This window comes from Vigna angularis, chromosome 5, assembly GCF_016808095.1.
Source record: "Vigna angularis cultivar LongXiaoDou No.4 chromosome 5, ASM1680809v1, whole genome shotgun sequence".
In the NCBI taxonomy this organism is placed as follows: Eukaryota; Viridiplantae; Streptophyta; class Magnoliopsida; order Fabales; family Fabaceae; genus Vigna; species Vigna angularis.
In genome coordinates, this window is record NC_068974.1 from 4,633,211 (window position 1) to 4,650,748 (window position 17,538).

Consider the following 17,538-nt stretch of genomic DNA (forward strand, 5'->3'; position numbering starts at 1 on the left):
TATTTAATTATAGACAATGCAGAAATTCAATCTGTTAAGAAGCATTTAAACACAACCTCGTAGTAAAAATTGAAAAGGAAGAGTAAAACATGGTTTAAGTTCCTATAAAAGAACATAACGTCAATTTTATTTGTAGAAACATTTCCAGGATTACTATTATAGAATTGAACTTTAATTCACCATACACCAAGTGAATTATGACCAACAAAGAAAAAAAAAGTAAACAGCAGAGACAATAATAAACACGTTTATGCACAAGCACCCGTGCAACAGTGAATACCCATAATAAAGAACAGCAACACATAGTTATAACAAAAACCTGAAAAAATATTAACACTGTAAAGGTTATAACAAAAACCTGAAAAATATTAAGCCATAATATAAAATTTATTTCCTTGTGGACATATATCTCCACATTAATGGTTATACTACATCGTAGAGATTTTTATACTCTAGATATTGTTCATTTCTATATCTCCAGCAGGATGAACAGCTTCACCTACTCTATACATATACCATATTACAGCTATACTAATAAGCAGATAACAAGAATCACTAAACACAGAAGTCCTATCTTGAATGAATTTTGATAGGGTGTGGGAGAATTTGCAGAGGGTTCCAAGCTTCCAGTAAACTACACGATGAAAGAAGAATTCTTATTAGAGTGGAATATCATCACCATGAAAATAGAAAACGTATATAAGAACTGGAAAATACCTTTGCATTGTCAAGAGCCATAGTTGGAGTATCAAGAAAGAAAAGAGAAGCAAAAAATAGGAAAACAATGGTCTTCATGGTTGCATATAATGCTTAACTTTTTATGCATTCATGTGAAGAGGGTTGTGATATATTTATAGTCTCAATTCAATAAAATTAGAAATTGTATATAGTGCTGCAAAACACATTGTCAGTTCTCACCCACACCACTACCACTAGAGATAAAAGAAATTAAGAATTTTTATAAAAATATTAGTACAATGTTTTAATAGAACAAACGTTTTTTATCTCAAAAAAAGGTGATGGAATCAAATAAAATGAAATATATGTTGACATCTTATGATAGTTAAGTGTAGATGTGATATAGGCAATGGTTAAAAATATTTTAGGTTTAGTTTCATTTTAATTCCATAGAAATACTATCTGAAAGGGCCTAATAAAAACACAACAACCTCATGTCAGCACTTGATGAACAAATGCACAAATTAAGCCAAGGCCAAAAAAAAAACTCAAGTGAATTTAACTCTAATAATAATCATGATGAGCTTAGATTCGTTTTCTACTGTCATTATACAACCTTAATATTTATAAAATTTAATTATACATTTAATCACGTAATTTTAAAAATGAGTACTTTTAAAATTTAATTGTATATTTAATCATCTAATTTGTTTTAAAAAAATAGTAATTTAAGTAGACTATTAATATATTACAACTATAATAGTTAATTATTCGCACAAATATTAGTAATAATAAACTTGACATCTTTTATAATTAAAAGAATATTCAACCGCTTTTCAATAATTAGACAATATGAGTTAATGCAACCATCCAAGAAATCATAGTTTCATATAAATTTCAATATTGTAATGATAAGAAATAATTTCTATAATTTGAGAATAATTATAAATATAAAAGAAATTATTATTAGAAATAATAATGAATCCATTAGAATAAATTATGAACATATAAATATAACAATTATAAATATACAGGAAATCAAAACTAATTAACTAATAACAATATAATAATGTTACACTACAAAATTATATACACATTTAGTTATATATAAATGTATGTGTGTATACAATAGAAAAAAAACACACTGAATTCTGAAAGTAGGAATGAATAAATGCAAAAATTTAAAATGATTGAACTATTATACAAGCATTTACTTATATATATGAAAGTTGATAAACAAGTGGATACATATAAGCATTAGACCAAATGACAAATATATAACAGTAAATAGCTGCAGAATACTTTATCTATGAAAACTATTATTATAATTAATACAAATTAAAAATAAAAGATAAAGAAATTATAAGATAATGTAACGTTTAATGACTTAGTGACATAAGCATGTGCATTTTATCCTTTCAATGTGAAAAGAAAAAAAAATCTCTCAAGGAATAATCTATATCAAACAAAAATAGCAAACTAAAAGGAATTAAGTTCAGGTTGAATAAGGAGCAATGACTGTGAACTGGAGAAAATCAGTGAAAGCAAAAGGCGAGGTTAACAGAGAGAAGGTCACGTAAAGCTGTGAGGTAAATCAAAGGGGGAAAAGAAAGAATGTCATCTGTTTACATTTATTACAGAGGGGAGAGGGCATCCCATTTTTATTTATTTTTTATTTAACGTGAGTGGTTTGAGTCTAAGCTTAATCAAGTCTTATGAAAGGAGAATCTTGGTTTTAGTGTGTCTAAAGGTGTAAAGAGTTCTCTGCAAGTTAATTGAATTGGTTTTTTTGTGTTTCGAAGGAATGTGTTTTCTGCTCTCATTATTTCATTACGTATATTGTAATCTTAAAGTAATATTTAGTGAAAAGTTAATTACTCTTTTATATTAATTAACGACTGGACGTAGAATCTTTTAATTCGAATCATGATAGAAATTCTGTGTGTGCTTTTTTTTATCTTTACAGTTTTTTGTTATAAACTTTTCGACAAAAGTCCTAAAGCAAAGATAAAATTTTAAAAGAACCAATTCACCCCTTCCCTCTTGGTTTGTGTCTGTTATCACGCTCTTTAAAATTGTTTTGTTGCGCAATACCAATTTCTACAATTAGTATTTGTGCTTACTTTGATAGGTTTTCAAATTTTACGAAAATGGTCGAGCATAACCAAGTTTATGGTGAAGGTGCTTCCATCAATAGACCACCACTTTTTACTCGTGATAACTATGTTTTCTGGAAAGTCGGAATGCAAATTTTTATTGGGTCTATTAACATAGGCATTTGGGAAGCTATTGAAAATGATACTTTTATTCCAACCCGAACTCTTGATGGTATTGAATAAGAAAAACCATATTTGTCTTCGACTGCTGAGAAAAATAGAAGAGCACAATTTAACATTAAGGCTAGAAATATTATTTCTTCTATTGTTGTGCTTGATGAATTCAATAGAATTTCAGTTTGTAAGACAACTAAAGAAATGTGGGAAGTACTTAGAGAAACTAATGAAGGTATTGTCGATGTGAAGTGCGCCAGGAAGAATGCATGGATACAAGAATATGAGATGTTCAGAATGCAGGCTAGTGAAACCATAGCCGATGTGCAAAAATGCTTCACTCATATTGTCAACCATCTCATTGATTTGGGTAAGACTTTTGACACTAATGAACTAAATGTGAAAATCCTAAAATCTTTGGACAAGACTTGACAGCCCAACCACAATCTCAGAGTCACAAAATCTATCTTCAATGTCCATGGCGATAGTGTTTGGAAGGCTTCATGAGCATGAGATTGAGCTCAATAGATTAACTACAGAAGAAGACCAAGGAAAGAAGAAAACCTTGACATTCAAAACTTGAGTCTCTAACGAAAAGAGCAACAGAGTTGAAGATGATTATGATGACGATGAGCACATGAGCCTCATGAAGATATTTGTCAAGTTCATGAAAGCTAAGGGTAAGGACAAGTTTAGAAGTGAAAAGAAAGATAATCAAGGATCCTCCTCAAGCTACAAGTGTTATGGTTGTGGAGAAATAGGACATGTCAAGGCAGACTGTCCTAAAAAAGAAAAGAGTGAGGAAAAGAAAGAGAAGAAGTTTCAAAACAAGAAGAAAGCATACAATGCTTGGGAAGAAAATGACTCTAGCTCATCTAGCTAAAGTGACTCAGATGAAGAAGTTAATCTATGCTTGATGGTCGATAAACCCTAAACCCTAAACTGTAAGCCAAGTAAAGTGCTCTAGTTTTGAAACTAGTGAAATTGACTTGCAAAAAGCGTTTCTTGAACTATTAAATGAATCTAAAAAATTGGATGTTGCACATGAGAAATTAAAAAATCAAGTATGAAAAGGCCTTAGATGAAGAAGTGATTTTGAGAAATAAAATTGGTAATCTAGAATGGAAAGAGTCCACTATTGTGAATAATCTTGCTTAATGTTTTTCATGAAAGAGTCATATGTTTGATATTGACATTCTAAAAAACTTGCTTGCAAAAGCAACTCAATATGCATCTTGTATGAAAAATGAAGTTAGGAAGAACTCAGTTAAAAAAAAAAATGTGCATTTTAAGAAAAATCAAAATAGGAGAACACATAGACTTTGGGTTGAATAGGGAACAATTGTAAAAACCAAACTGCATAGTATTTGTTGCTTTTATTTATGAAACAAGGTCACACCTCAAATAAGTGTAACATTAAGCATTTTGGTGAACCAAATGGAAAATATGTTTGGATCAAACTTGTGAATTGATTTTCCAAACTTATACTAACCCCAAGGACCTATAATGAGATTGGGGACCTAAAATTCTTGCTTAAATTGTTTTGTAAGAATCTTCAAAGTCACAGAAGTCATTGTGGTATCTTGATAGTGGATGTTCAAGGCACATGATGGGTGACAAGAGAAGGTTCATAAGCTTTGAGAAAAACAAAAGCAAGGATTTGTGATCTATGGGGACAAATCCAAAGGGAAGATAATTGGGACTGAAGATATTGGAGGAAGAAATACCTTGATAATCAAATATGTGCTATATGTTGAAGGACTAAAGCATAACCTCCTAAGCATAAGTCAATTATGAGATAAAGATCTCAAGGTAACTTTTGAAAGTGATAAATGTACTGTTTATTATAAAGATTCTTCTTATATTGCATTACAAGGTGTTAAGCATTGATTGACATTGAATGTGAATTTAGTCATAGTATAACATGTTTAGGTTCAAAGGGAGAAAGTCCTTGATTATGGCATAAAAGGGTTGCACACATACATATGAAACATTTGAATAACACAACTTAAAAATAGTGTATAAATAGGGCTTATTTTTATCATAGATAGCGCGTTTTAAGTGCTATCTATATATGGGCTAGGGATTGCAAAAAAACCTGCACCCGCAGATATTCGCGGGTAAAATCCACTACAGGTATTTAGTATCCGCGGGTAAAAGGTACCCGCGAGTAGCGGGTAATTTAATACTTGTACTCGTAGATATCCGCTGCCCATTTGAAAAATAAAATTACAATTTTACCCATTAGGTTTTCTTACTTTAAATTATTTTCTAACCAGTTGTTGTATTCTCTTTGCCGTGAAAGAAATAGCAAACCCTAAATCTCATTTGTTTTTCTCATGCACTCGACTTTCATTCGCATTGTCGTCACAGAAGGAGAAGAAAATGAAGTTTAATCCTAGGGTTTCCTCTAGTCGATGCAAGAGTAGCAAGACCCATTTCACGGCATTGTCGAGCGTCCATCGCGTGCTGATGAAAGTGCCACTCTAAACAGATGTTCGATCCAAATACAACGTGCATTCCATTCTGCGCGAAATCGAGGCATGGATAATGGCGAACAAAGCGAGATCGGGCCTTGTGACTTTGATTGCTAGTTCGTGAGGTGGCGACAGAGCGATTAGAGTTGAAAGAGGAGGTTGTTATCTCCATATCTACTTAAGTGAAGATGGTTCTTGCTTTGTTATATTTTTTTACAGATCTGGTGGAATTTGGTGCTACTGGTTGTGTCTAGAAGAAAATTTTCTATGAGTTTAAAACAGGAAGAGAATTGAAGAAGAAGGAATGACCATGGGTTATGGACATGATACAACAGTCGGATGCAACAGTGTAATCCAAAGACCAACACGGGTGAAAGAAGGAAGCTATCGTGGAGAACTTCTCTAGTTCTAGAAAGAAAAGAAACTTAGGGTTTGTCGTTTCTAAAAAATAAGAGAAAGAAAGGGTTCTAGGATTTTTCTTGCTTATGGAAGAAAACCTGAAAAAAAAGGGTTTAGGCCTGACCCATTTTAAAACATAAAACAAAATAATAAAAAAGGGTGATTTGGGCCTTTTCCCATTTTCATTTCTGAAAATAAAGGATTTCGGCATCCAATTTTGTTTTTGAAAATTATTTTTTTTCTTTCAATTTAATTTGAACCCTTTTAAAAAAATCATAAAATAATTTTTTTTAAATATTTGCGGGTTGAAAACGAGTATCCAACAGGTATTCGCAGATTGAAAAAATTCGCAGGTTCTTTTTATGCCGGTATTCGGCGCGTAAAGGGACGGGTAACGAGTACGTTTTCTGCATGCGGGTTGGGTGCGGATAGAGACTATCTGTGCCCGACCCGACCCGTTGTCATCCCTAAAATGGGCTATCTATTAATAGATAGCGCTTCTAAAAAAACACTATCTATTATCAGCCACCAATAGATAACACTTATTTAAAAAAACATTATCTATTGTCAGCAACCAAATAGATAACATTTTTTCAAAAAAGCGTTATCTAGTAGTGATTGACAATAGATAACTTTTTTAAGAAAAAAACACTATCTATTGGTATAAATTAAAAAAAAATTTAGAATAAAATATTTTTTGAAACGAAAATATAAAATATTGGTTGTATTATATACAAACCCGTGCTATCTATTAGTTCTATATTATATACAAAAAAATAAAAATATTGAGAAAAATATGACAAAGGTCTCAAAAAGAATGTTCATTAATATGAATAAAACTATTGGTACAATAATATTTTAAAATATAATCGTTAAATCGTCTAGTACGTGTCAAGACATGACATTGCTTTATAAGATAAGTATATACAACCATAACATATATAACGTATCAGTAGTTATAAGCATGTACAACCATAACATAACCTATAAACATGTACTAATTACATGTAAACATCAATTTTCTCTAACTTTAATGATTTGACTGTCATGATATTGTTAACATCTGCAACTAGAAAAATATTACAAAAAAAAAAATAACATATAATTAAAATACATTACAACCACCTGAAACCCCTCCTCCGAGTAAGAAAAAAGCAAGTAACACAGTAAAACAAAATACACATATATAAGTTTATTATTTTAGTTGTGATTCATAATATCTAGAAGCTACATTATGAACTCTAGCCACTAGTTTTGAACCATCAAGAAAATAAGATCCAAATACATGTAATACCAAAATTCGTCGAAGGATACTTCATCTCTAGTAAACCATGAAGAGTAACTTGAGAAAAAAAGGAAAAATTAGTTTAAAGAAGTACTTTGATTGTACATCCATGGAATGGACTACTGCTAAAAATGAGCAAGAACAATTAGTTTAGATCAAAATGCAGATATATCTTGACTCATTAAACCTTAAAAAAAGTGAGGTTGTTATCTAAGTTAGTAGAAACAGAATTAAGAGAAAAACTATTCTACTGCAACTGCTAAAAATTAACCACTCTGTTCTAAAACACTAAAATAAAGATTACTCAATAATAGCAGGAACTAAAAAAAGATGCAACTAAATCTAATTTCTAATACTAACACATCACTAATAATATAACAATTCCAATTACCATTACATCATAAATACAAGCACACAGCCACACCATTTCACACAGTTTATATGAATAGCCCTCCAACCAATCTATTTTAATAAGGATAACCATGGTTCAAAGAATGCAATTTTTGCTAGCACCGTGAGCTGATATACACGCTGTCCAAATCAGTTTATAAAAATATGAGGTTGCACTAAGTGCTGTCAATTTTCCGATTTGGAAAGGACAAGAAAACCCACTACCTTTGCATGTAAATGGTCGGACATGTTTTAACTTCTCTAATTCTACACTATCATGTGATATGATCGTGTCCAGGAAAATGATCATGTTCAGGAAAGAGTACGATCTTTTCTGAATTTGAATCCTCAAGGGGTACAATAAAAATAAATCAGAAAAGAACGTGGAATAAGACAGAGATGGAGATTTCACAATCTAGCAGATTGATAAGTCACGAAAAATTTGTCACAGATGTTATTTTTTGATAAAAATCAAAGTTCTAAACCAAGAAGAAGAGAATCTTGTTTCAAAAATGCAAATACATATATTATGACTCAAAAGTGTTTGCAATGTATTTGGTGCCCTTATATATAGGCACAAATGTTTAAGGGGAGTTACTCCCTCCACCACCACATACCGCTTCCTGCACCTCCACATTCTTTTTTGCCCTTCAGTCTAAACGGATGTGAATATCCTTTAGTTTCTTAAACGGATGATAACTTTGGTGCACAGATATCCACATTGACGGATATCGCATAGTTTTGCAATCCACTAGACAAAGACACATGTGTGTCCCCAGCCAGAGCACGCAAATATGTTTTAGAAGTAAACACTTTCACAAAACACCTCAAAGAGTTCCTATCTTTCACAGCCTGCAGGCCATTACTATTTAAGCATAAGGCATCCAAACACTAGGGGATATAGTGAAGGTTGGGTGAAGATTTAGTAGGATAGGAGGGGGTAAATAGAGTAGCCACGGGTTGCATGAAGGAAGGAGAAATGGGTTGGGGAAGTTGGTATGTGAACAAGTTCCATACTCGTGTTTTGGGCTTAGGAGAACCTATTGGTTTGATGCTTGATGTAGTTCCATTGGTGATGGAGAAGGAGAGGTAAGGTTATGGTTACTGGATTGAGGAATAAAAGTTTAGACTAAGGGTGAGCCTTGGCGAGGCAAAGGTAGGGTTGGCCTTGGGGCTGCATGGACTTCGAGGGAAAAGAGGAGATGACGTAGAACGAGATGAAAACCTTGTGGTTTTAATTGTATGTGATGAGCATGGGTGGAATGTTGGGTGTGTGTGTGTGACGGTGTTATGAGGAAGTTAACTCCCTATAAAAGTCATCGGGGCCTGTGACAGGAGCCATGCCAGCGGAACCGACGGTGAGAACTGTTGAGAACGGGTTTGATTGATTCATCTTCAAAGTGTGGTTATGTGGAGTTGCTATGTGAATGCTCCATCAATATTGAGAGAGAAAGAGAGAGATTGCTAAAACAGTGGGGAGGTGTATAGGATAGTTATGTTAAAGATAGTGGGGAGGTGTAGGGTATTTTTGGAATAAAAGAAAATAATTGAGAGGTGCAGGGAACACCTTGGGTGGTGGAGGGAGCAACACCCATGTTTAAGGTACCTAAGAAACCCCAAAAGAAAGCCCAAAGACATTAAGCCTATAAATAATTCAAAATTAAAAAAAACAAAAACAAAAACAAAATATTTACCATTAAAGAAAATTGCGAATATTTTTAATTGCCTAAACTATTATATAATTATGCTCCAAGTTATGATCTTCATGTCCCTTGAATTCCAATCTTTATGGAACATCATGAGCCTAAAGGAGATTTGTTCTTCCAATTGTTTGCTCCTTGACCTTGTCATAGATCCTTTGAATTGTAAAAACTCTTCCTCAAGTTCGTCTTCTATAGATCAAATGACAGTCCTTGTCATAGTGGAAACACAAAACTCCAATCTTAATTAAATTAAAATCCTAGACTTGTTTCCACACTAAAGAATTGTCTGTACCAGGTTTCTCACCTTAAATCAAAACCTTATCATGGAAGAAAATTTCAGCATATATTATTTAAGATAGCACCTTCAACAAACCAATTCTGCACAAAAGAATCAATACCCCATTCTTAATTTAATATCAACATTTTAATGTTAAAAGTAACCCTTGCCCACCATTTTTTTTATTTATCCAGACTTCATTCAATGATACTATATATATATATATATATATATATATATAAACCCCTAAAAGTGCTCACAATTCTATGATTCAATAAACATTTCTATTATACCTATGAATTCCGTAAGCTCATACCATCACGTCCTTAAACACTCCACCAATTACAATTTGTCACACTAATATATACATATAACCCAACCAGAAAATGCACTTAACCACCATAAATTTCCAGTCCATATACTTATTAATAACCAATACCCCACTAAAACAGCCTCACCTATCACCCTCACTACAATTATCAATCATAAAGAATTACAAAGAAGGTTAACCATAAAAATATTATACCATCATATTGTAATTCAGTTACTTAGTGGCATACCTATGTGACATTTCTATACTTTCAGAGAACAAAACTAATTCAAATTGTTTTAGCACTAGTGCAAAAAGGGCTTTAGACGTTCGTTCTTTGTGCCTTTTGACGTCTGACGTTCCCCCGACGTCTTTGTGGGTGACGTCTATGTAGACGTCCGTTGTGTCAGGCCAGACGTTTATATAGACGTCTGTTGTGTCTGGCCGGACGTCTATATAGACGTTCGTTTTGTCAGGCCGGACGTTTATATAGACGTCCGCTATGTCAGACCGGACGTCTATATAGACGTCTGCTGTGAAACCTCGAACGTCCATATAGACGTCCGACGCCCTTCCCCCCGGACGTCTACTTGGCTGAATTGTTAGTGGTAGGGGCTGGGGGGTTGGACGTCCGTTTGTGCACTGCCGGACGTCTATAAACGTCCGACTGTGCATTAACGGACGTCTACTGGGCGTTTTTTTTTTAAAATTGATTTATTTTTTCAATAAAACCACACCTGAAAAGCAGAAAAATGTCTCAGAACAATTTTGCAATAATATAAATATGCGTTTCATATAAACAAAGTTCTACTTAATGTGGAGTTCAATCCACTACCAAAACTATCAACATAAAACTTAAACTAAAACTAAACAATGTTCAACAAGAAATAAAACTATTCCTAACTCCATCTTTGCAGAAGATAAGCGGTCCACTCCTGCATTATCTATTTAATTGTGTCCTCTGGAATAGGCGATGTACTCTTGAAGCGCTGCAAAATTCAAGAAAGATTCATTATGGTTTCATATATGTTGAAGATGAAATTGATTTGTAATGTATTGAAGGTATACATCATTACCTCATTCCAGTCATCTGTAATGACAGCTCGAATGATGGTCTTAATCCAACACATCACATAGAAGCCACATTCCCATGAATCTAGCTGCTGGTTACACTAAAATCACAAACTAAATAGTTAAGAATTTAGATCATTCAATAACATAGAAAATGAATTAGAAACTATAAATGACTTACAACCTTTGGATACAAATTAGCCCTTCCAAAATTATCTTCACCGACATCACGTATCATGTCCTCTAAATGATCACTCATCCATTCTTCCGCATAATCCGTTCCTCGTGACATGGTAGGCTGCTCCAGTACTTCTCCATGCCAAGTCCAAACGGTATAAGTCCTCATTATGCCGTACATGAATAGATGGTCACGCACATTGCCTAAGTCTTGCCGTATTTGATTAAGACAACGCACACAAGGACAAAAATATGTCCCGTTGACAGACTTAGCATTTTGTTCAACGTATTGCAAGAACTTCGAAACACCCTTCTCATATTCTTCACTGATGCGACGTTCGTTCATCCAGCTTCGATCCATACTATGTTCGTAAAATCATCAGTTCAAGTGTTTTAACTCTCACAAGGTTAGGCCCTACCCATTCAAAAAAATTAATTTTCATAATTTGCTTAGCCACGTGCATTGAAGTCTACATCATAAAATTGATAAGATTTCGGCAGCATTTCGCATTGGTCTCCGAAATACACGAAATGAGAGTAGTCAACGATGACCACAATCAAATATGCATCCGGAGAACAACACAAGTACTGAACCGAAATTTTATCAATCTTATCCATAAACTCCAATTGACATGTTATTGCAAATTATGAAAATCTAATTTTCTCAAACTGTCCAATCGGACAATTCAAAATTTAACACAAACGATTAAAAGATTAATCGTTTGTGTTAAATTTCAAACGGGAACTAAGTGTCACTCAATGATTTGATACTTATAATAACACAACTAATACACATATATTCAAAAGCCAATAACCCATGCACACTTTAGAGTAAAAAACATGCATACACAAAACCTAATTACATGCATACAAAAAATTTTCAACCAACAAGCTAACCTGAAAAGTAGATTCGAAATGAAAGGGAGGGAAATCGAGGAGGGAACGGCCTAAAACGCAGCCCAAAAACAGTCAAAGAAGTCGCCCAAGAACACGCAAGAGACTGCAAAAAAATGGACCGAAAACGATTTTTAATCGGTTCAAATCAAAGGTATTTCATCACAGAGCAATGTAATCGGAATGAAAGTCAATTTAAACGATCCAAAAGAGAGAAAACGCACCTGGAAAATCAATGGCGCAGCAGCGTTCGCGGGGGAAGACGAGGAACAGTGTTTCGCGTTTCCAATTTTAATTGGTCACGGGTTCGCGTATCCAATATTAATACACTTAGACGTCCAGTACTCAGGGGCACGGACGGCTATAATATTATACACGTCCGGTTCATCACTAATATGACGTCTTTGGGGATTTAAAAATGATATTCGCGGGTGGTTTTAGACGTCTGTCATGGGTCGAGCCGGACGTCTATAATATTATGAACGTCCGTGTCAAGGGGACGGACATCTACTAGGCTGAACAACTGAACGTTTCAGTTCCCCATGTCAGCCCTTAAACGTCCGTCCTCGGAGGGCTCGGACGTCTATAATATTATAAACGTCCGTCCCCCCATATCGGACGTTTAACGGGCTGAAGACAATTAAATCTCCAACCACCCTGTCAGCACCTTAAACGTCCGATATGGGGGGGCGGGACGTTTATAATATTATAAACGTCCGTGTCGGCCCAGGACGGACGTTTAAGGGCCGACATGGGGAGCGTTCAGTTGTTCAGCCTAGAAGACGTCTGTCCCCCTCACACGGACGTTCATAATATTATAAACGTCCGTCTCGCCCTAGGATGGACGTTTAAGGGCTGACATGGGGACTTGAAACATTCAGTTGTTCAGCCTAGTTGACGTTTGTCCCCCTCACACGGACGTTCATAATATTATAAACATCCATCTCGGCCTAGGACGGACGTTTAAGGGCTGACATGGGGAGCGTTCAGTTGTTCAGCCTAGTAGACGTCCGTCCCCCTCACACGAACGTTCATTATATTATAAACGTCCGTCTCGCCCAAGGACGGACGTTTAAGGGCTGACATGGGGACTTGAAAACGTTTAGTTATTCAGCCTAGTAGACGTCCGTCCCCCTCACACGGACGTTCATAATATTATAGACGTCCGTCTCGACCAAGGACGGACGTTTAAGGTCTGACATGGGGATTTGAAACGTTCAGTTTGTTCAACCTAGTAGACGTCCGTCTCCCTCACACGGATGTTCATAATATTATAAACGTCCGTCTCGACCAAGGACGGACGTTTAAGGCCTGACATGGGGAACTGAAACGTTCAGTTGTTCAGCCTAGTAGACGTCCGTCCCCCTGACACGGACGTTCATAATATTATAGACGTCCGGCTCGACCCAGGACGGACGTTTAAGGGCTGACATGGGGACTTCAAACGTTCAGTTGTTCAGCCTATTAGACGTTCGTCCCTCTCTCACGGACGTCTATAATATTATAAACGTCCGGCTCGACCAAGGACGGACGTCTCGAGTTTCACTTATTTACGTATATGCCACCGGTCAATTATATATATTGGGGCTTTTGTGGACGGACGTCTATAGGGGGACGTTAAAAGCCAATTCTACACTAGTGTAGAAATCCTCTCCATTTGACTCCCCAATTGAATGTTTTTAACCCAAGATATATATACCCTCTTTTCCCATATAGCTACTTTTAATTACCCCTTTATACTTAATCCTCTTTTATTGAATAGCCAGATGAAGTACCCAAACTAGTATACCATCAGATTTTTATTAACAGTATCTCATGACCAAAGAAGGAAATCACAAACCTAGTATGCCCTTTACCCTATCACTAGTAGATATCAAATTCGAAACAGTTACATCATAATCGATCTGTTCATTAACAAAAATGTATGGACACTCAATCACATGTAATTATCCTGACTAGCAATCTAGACTACCTTATCTTCAAGATTGAATATAACAACTTTTCTATGGTTCATTATATGATTAATCAATTGGATAAACCCCCCAACTCTTTCCAGAACCATTATTGTTAGAAAAGTGATGCCTTATATCTCAAGCCAAGAGAGACTGAATTGAATTTTGCTTTAAAGATTGATAAGATTGTATTGAAACAGCGCGCAAGACAGTTATTTATAGGATTGTTGAATCTTGACGCAATTTAATCGATTACCCAATAAATGTAATTTGTTAAGCTTTTTTTTCTACTTTAATAGTTTTACATATGTTTTAGATTTAACAGATTATACAACGCATGCAATCGATTATGTAATTCATACAAGTCAACAATCATTCATATGACCGTTATAAACAATTAAGTCTTTAAATGAAATTGATTTTCACAAGATAAACATTTTAACCGATTAGGAAACTTATGTAATCGATTATGTTCAACACTTAAGCAAATTTTCAAATCAATTTTCTTTTCTAAACATATCAATGCATTTATCAAACACATGCGGCATAGCAACGTGTTTCAATCAATTATACAACTAATGTAATCGATTACTACACAACTATTTTCTCCTATTATATTAATATATGGAGAAATCTAACATATTATATATAATGTCTAATAGCTAGAAATGGTTAATGTGCAAACACTATTTAGTTTTTAGCTAGGAATGATTGCATTGTAAACAATACTTTAGGTTTTTATTAGCCAAGAGTGGATGCTTTTTCAAATATACTTGGATTTTAGCCAAAAGTAGCTAATTTTCAAATAATACTCAGTTTGTAATTTGGAAGAATAGTCTACATAGTCTCAATCAGTTGATTGAAAACTAAACATAGTGTGCCACAAATCAATTACATATTATTAAATTGCACTAAAAAAAGAAAAGAGATATTTGTGAACCACTAATGGAAAAGATTTTTTATAGATTATTTACCAAGTCAAAATTATTGTTTGTAAACAATTCAACCCTATCTTTTCATGTTTTAATTTGTTTTAAATAAAGTCACTTTCCCACCACCACCAATCTTCCTTCATAAATACCAGATGATTATGCCATAACTTAAGACATTTCTTTTGTACTAGTTCAAGTATATCTTGTTCACGACCTATTGGTATTCTAAAACATCATCTTATTTGGCAAATAATAATATCATGGAGTCCATGCTTGATCCTTTTTCTACATCATCTCCCATATTGAATCTGGTGATCATGTGAAAATCATTAGTTCATTGCTATCATAAGATATAGACAATAAGTTAATTTTTGTAAGGTTGAACTAGGTTTAAAGTTCATTTTCTAAGAATAACAAATAATACAGTGTTTTGGTTTATCTAATCCATCTTCTTAGTATGAAATAGGAAATATACAGGTCTATATAGACATAAGAAAAACAAGCTTAGAAGACATACCACATTAGACTATTAAAGAACTAGACAATTAATATAAGCTTCATACAAAAGTGCAAGAATCAAACGAATAGAAGAAAAGTGCTAAATGAAGAAAAATGTTAGAAGAAATTCAGCAAAACACCAAATGAATATAATACATGAGAAGCTGTCAAGTTTATGAAGACCAAATAAGAAATATAAGTGAAGTAGACAAAGTATAGAATAGCTTTCACAAGACACAATTTGAATTTGAATTGTGAAGGTCTTCTACTTTTACCACACATTCAAACATCCCAAAGATGATATACTAACATAACAAACCCACTCTCTAACTTTGTACACTCATTTTGGAGTTATCATTATTACAAAGGTAGAGAGAAAGTTGTCTTGTGTTTGACAGTATTGAGTGCTACGAGTGTAAGTGATGGAAGAGCGGCTCCGAGAAGTGACCGAAGACGCGATGAAACTCCTTCGAAGCTCCCTCCGACGAGTAAAGACGCAGCGGAATGATGAGGAACACGATATCGAGGAATGACTCAAAAGAAATCTAAGGAAAACAACAAAACCATAGACCGAGGTTTAATCGGTGGAAAACCTTAGAAACACGAAGGAAACCCTAGAACGGTGAGGAATCACTAAACTGACCGAATAATCGGTGGAAATGGTGTTTTAAACGGTGGAAAGGGAAGAACAAAGGTTGGAGAGGTGTTTAATCGGTCAAAACTCAAAGAAAATGATGAAAGATGAAGAAACCCTAGCGGAGGGTTTAGACCTATGAATGTTTCGGTGGAAAATGGAGGATAGAGGAAATGGAGATGATTATGTGAGTGAAGAAGGCTTACCGTGATGATGAAAGGCAAGAAGACGAACGCTCCCGCAGACGTCGAAGGTGAGAATGAAAATGGAGGTCCTGCGAGTGAGAAATGCTCTCAACGAGAGAAGATGTTAATGTGATGAAGTGAAAGCACGAATCACAAATGACGATGTGGCGAGGAGTGATGACGCGTGCCAAAGGGAAGAAACGTAGCTGCTGAGGCGTGCCAGGCAGAGGAAATGGATTGGTGGAGAAGCGACGTCGTGGAGGAAAGCAATTGGAAGCACAGTGAAAAGCTAATGGAAAATGAGAAATGGAGGTAGTGTGCTGGAAGGTGGCTAGAGGAAGTCCTTGGACTCTCTAGCGTGACTTTGAAGGAGAATTATTCTGGTTTCAGAAATATAATTCTCATTCATCTCAAAAGTTCCCATTACAAGAGAGGAGCTGGGTATTTATAGTAACCCATGCTCCTTACAAGCTAAGCTACATATACAATGAAATGTAAAAATACAAAAAGAGAATACTAAGAAAGGTATGTCAGACTAGATTCCATCATACCCTCCCTCTTAAAATAAGATTTGTCCTTAAATCTGGCAATCGCCTTATGAAGAAGCTCCACACAGTCTTTAAGAGCATAGCCATCTTGAAGTGGCCTTATTATTTTAGATCCACTTTTCTTCTCTTGGATCAAACACGAATCTGCAATACGAATCAAATATATGTTCAATTAATATTGATCCAAAGATGAAATTTTCTACAAAAACAAGAGAATAAGAACTTCTAATATTTTGATTTGTAATCTTTGAAAATTTTAGAAGTCCAAATTCAGTTTTGTCTTGAGTTACTGGTTTTCTTAAAGATAACAATAACTCAATATTTGAATTTCCATATTTTGAAAATGTTTGCATTGAATATATAATGACAAGTGGTTTGAAAGAGAAATTAAAATTAGAAGAGTTAAAAATGATTGGAAAAGATTTAAGAGATTGGAAACCTTCCGTTTTAAATTTAGGTTCCATGATTGGAGTCAAAGTTGCCATCCCTAGAAATTTCTCCTTTTCTTTCTTCTCTCTTTCTCTTCTCTCTTCTTTTCTCTCTTTCTTCTCTTAGTTTTTCCCTCTCTTTTTCTTTCTTCTCTTCCTCTCTTCTTCTCTCTTCTTCTCTTTTCTCTTTTTCTTCTCTCTCTCTTCTCTTCTTCTTTCCTTTCTTCCTCTTCTTTTCTTTTTTCTCTTCTCTTATCCTCCTATTTTCTCTCTATCTCTCTTTCTCTTTTCTTATCCTTTAGCTCATTAAGTCTTGCCCCAAATTCTAGTTCTCTACTAAGAAAACCATGATCATTTAAACTCTCAAGAAATATTTTTCCATCTTCAATGCAATCTCTAATAAGTTCTAGGTTTCTCTTAATAGAGGCAC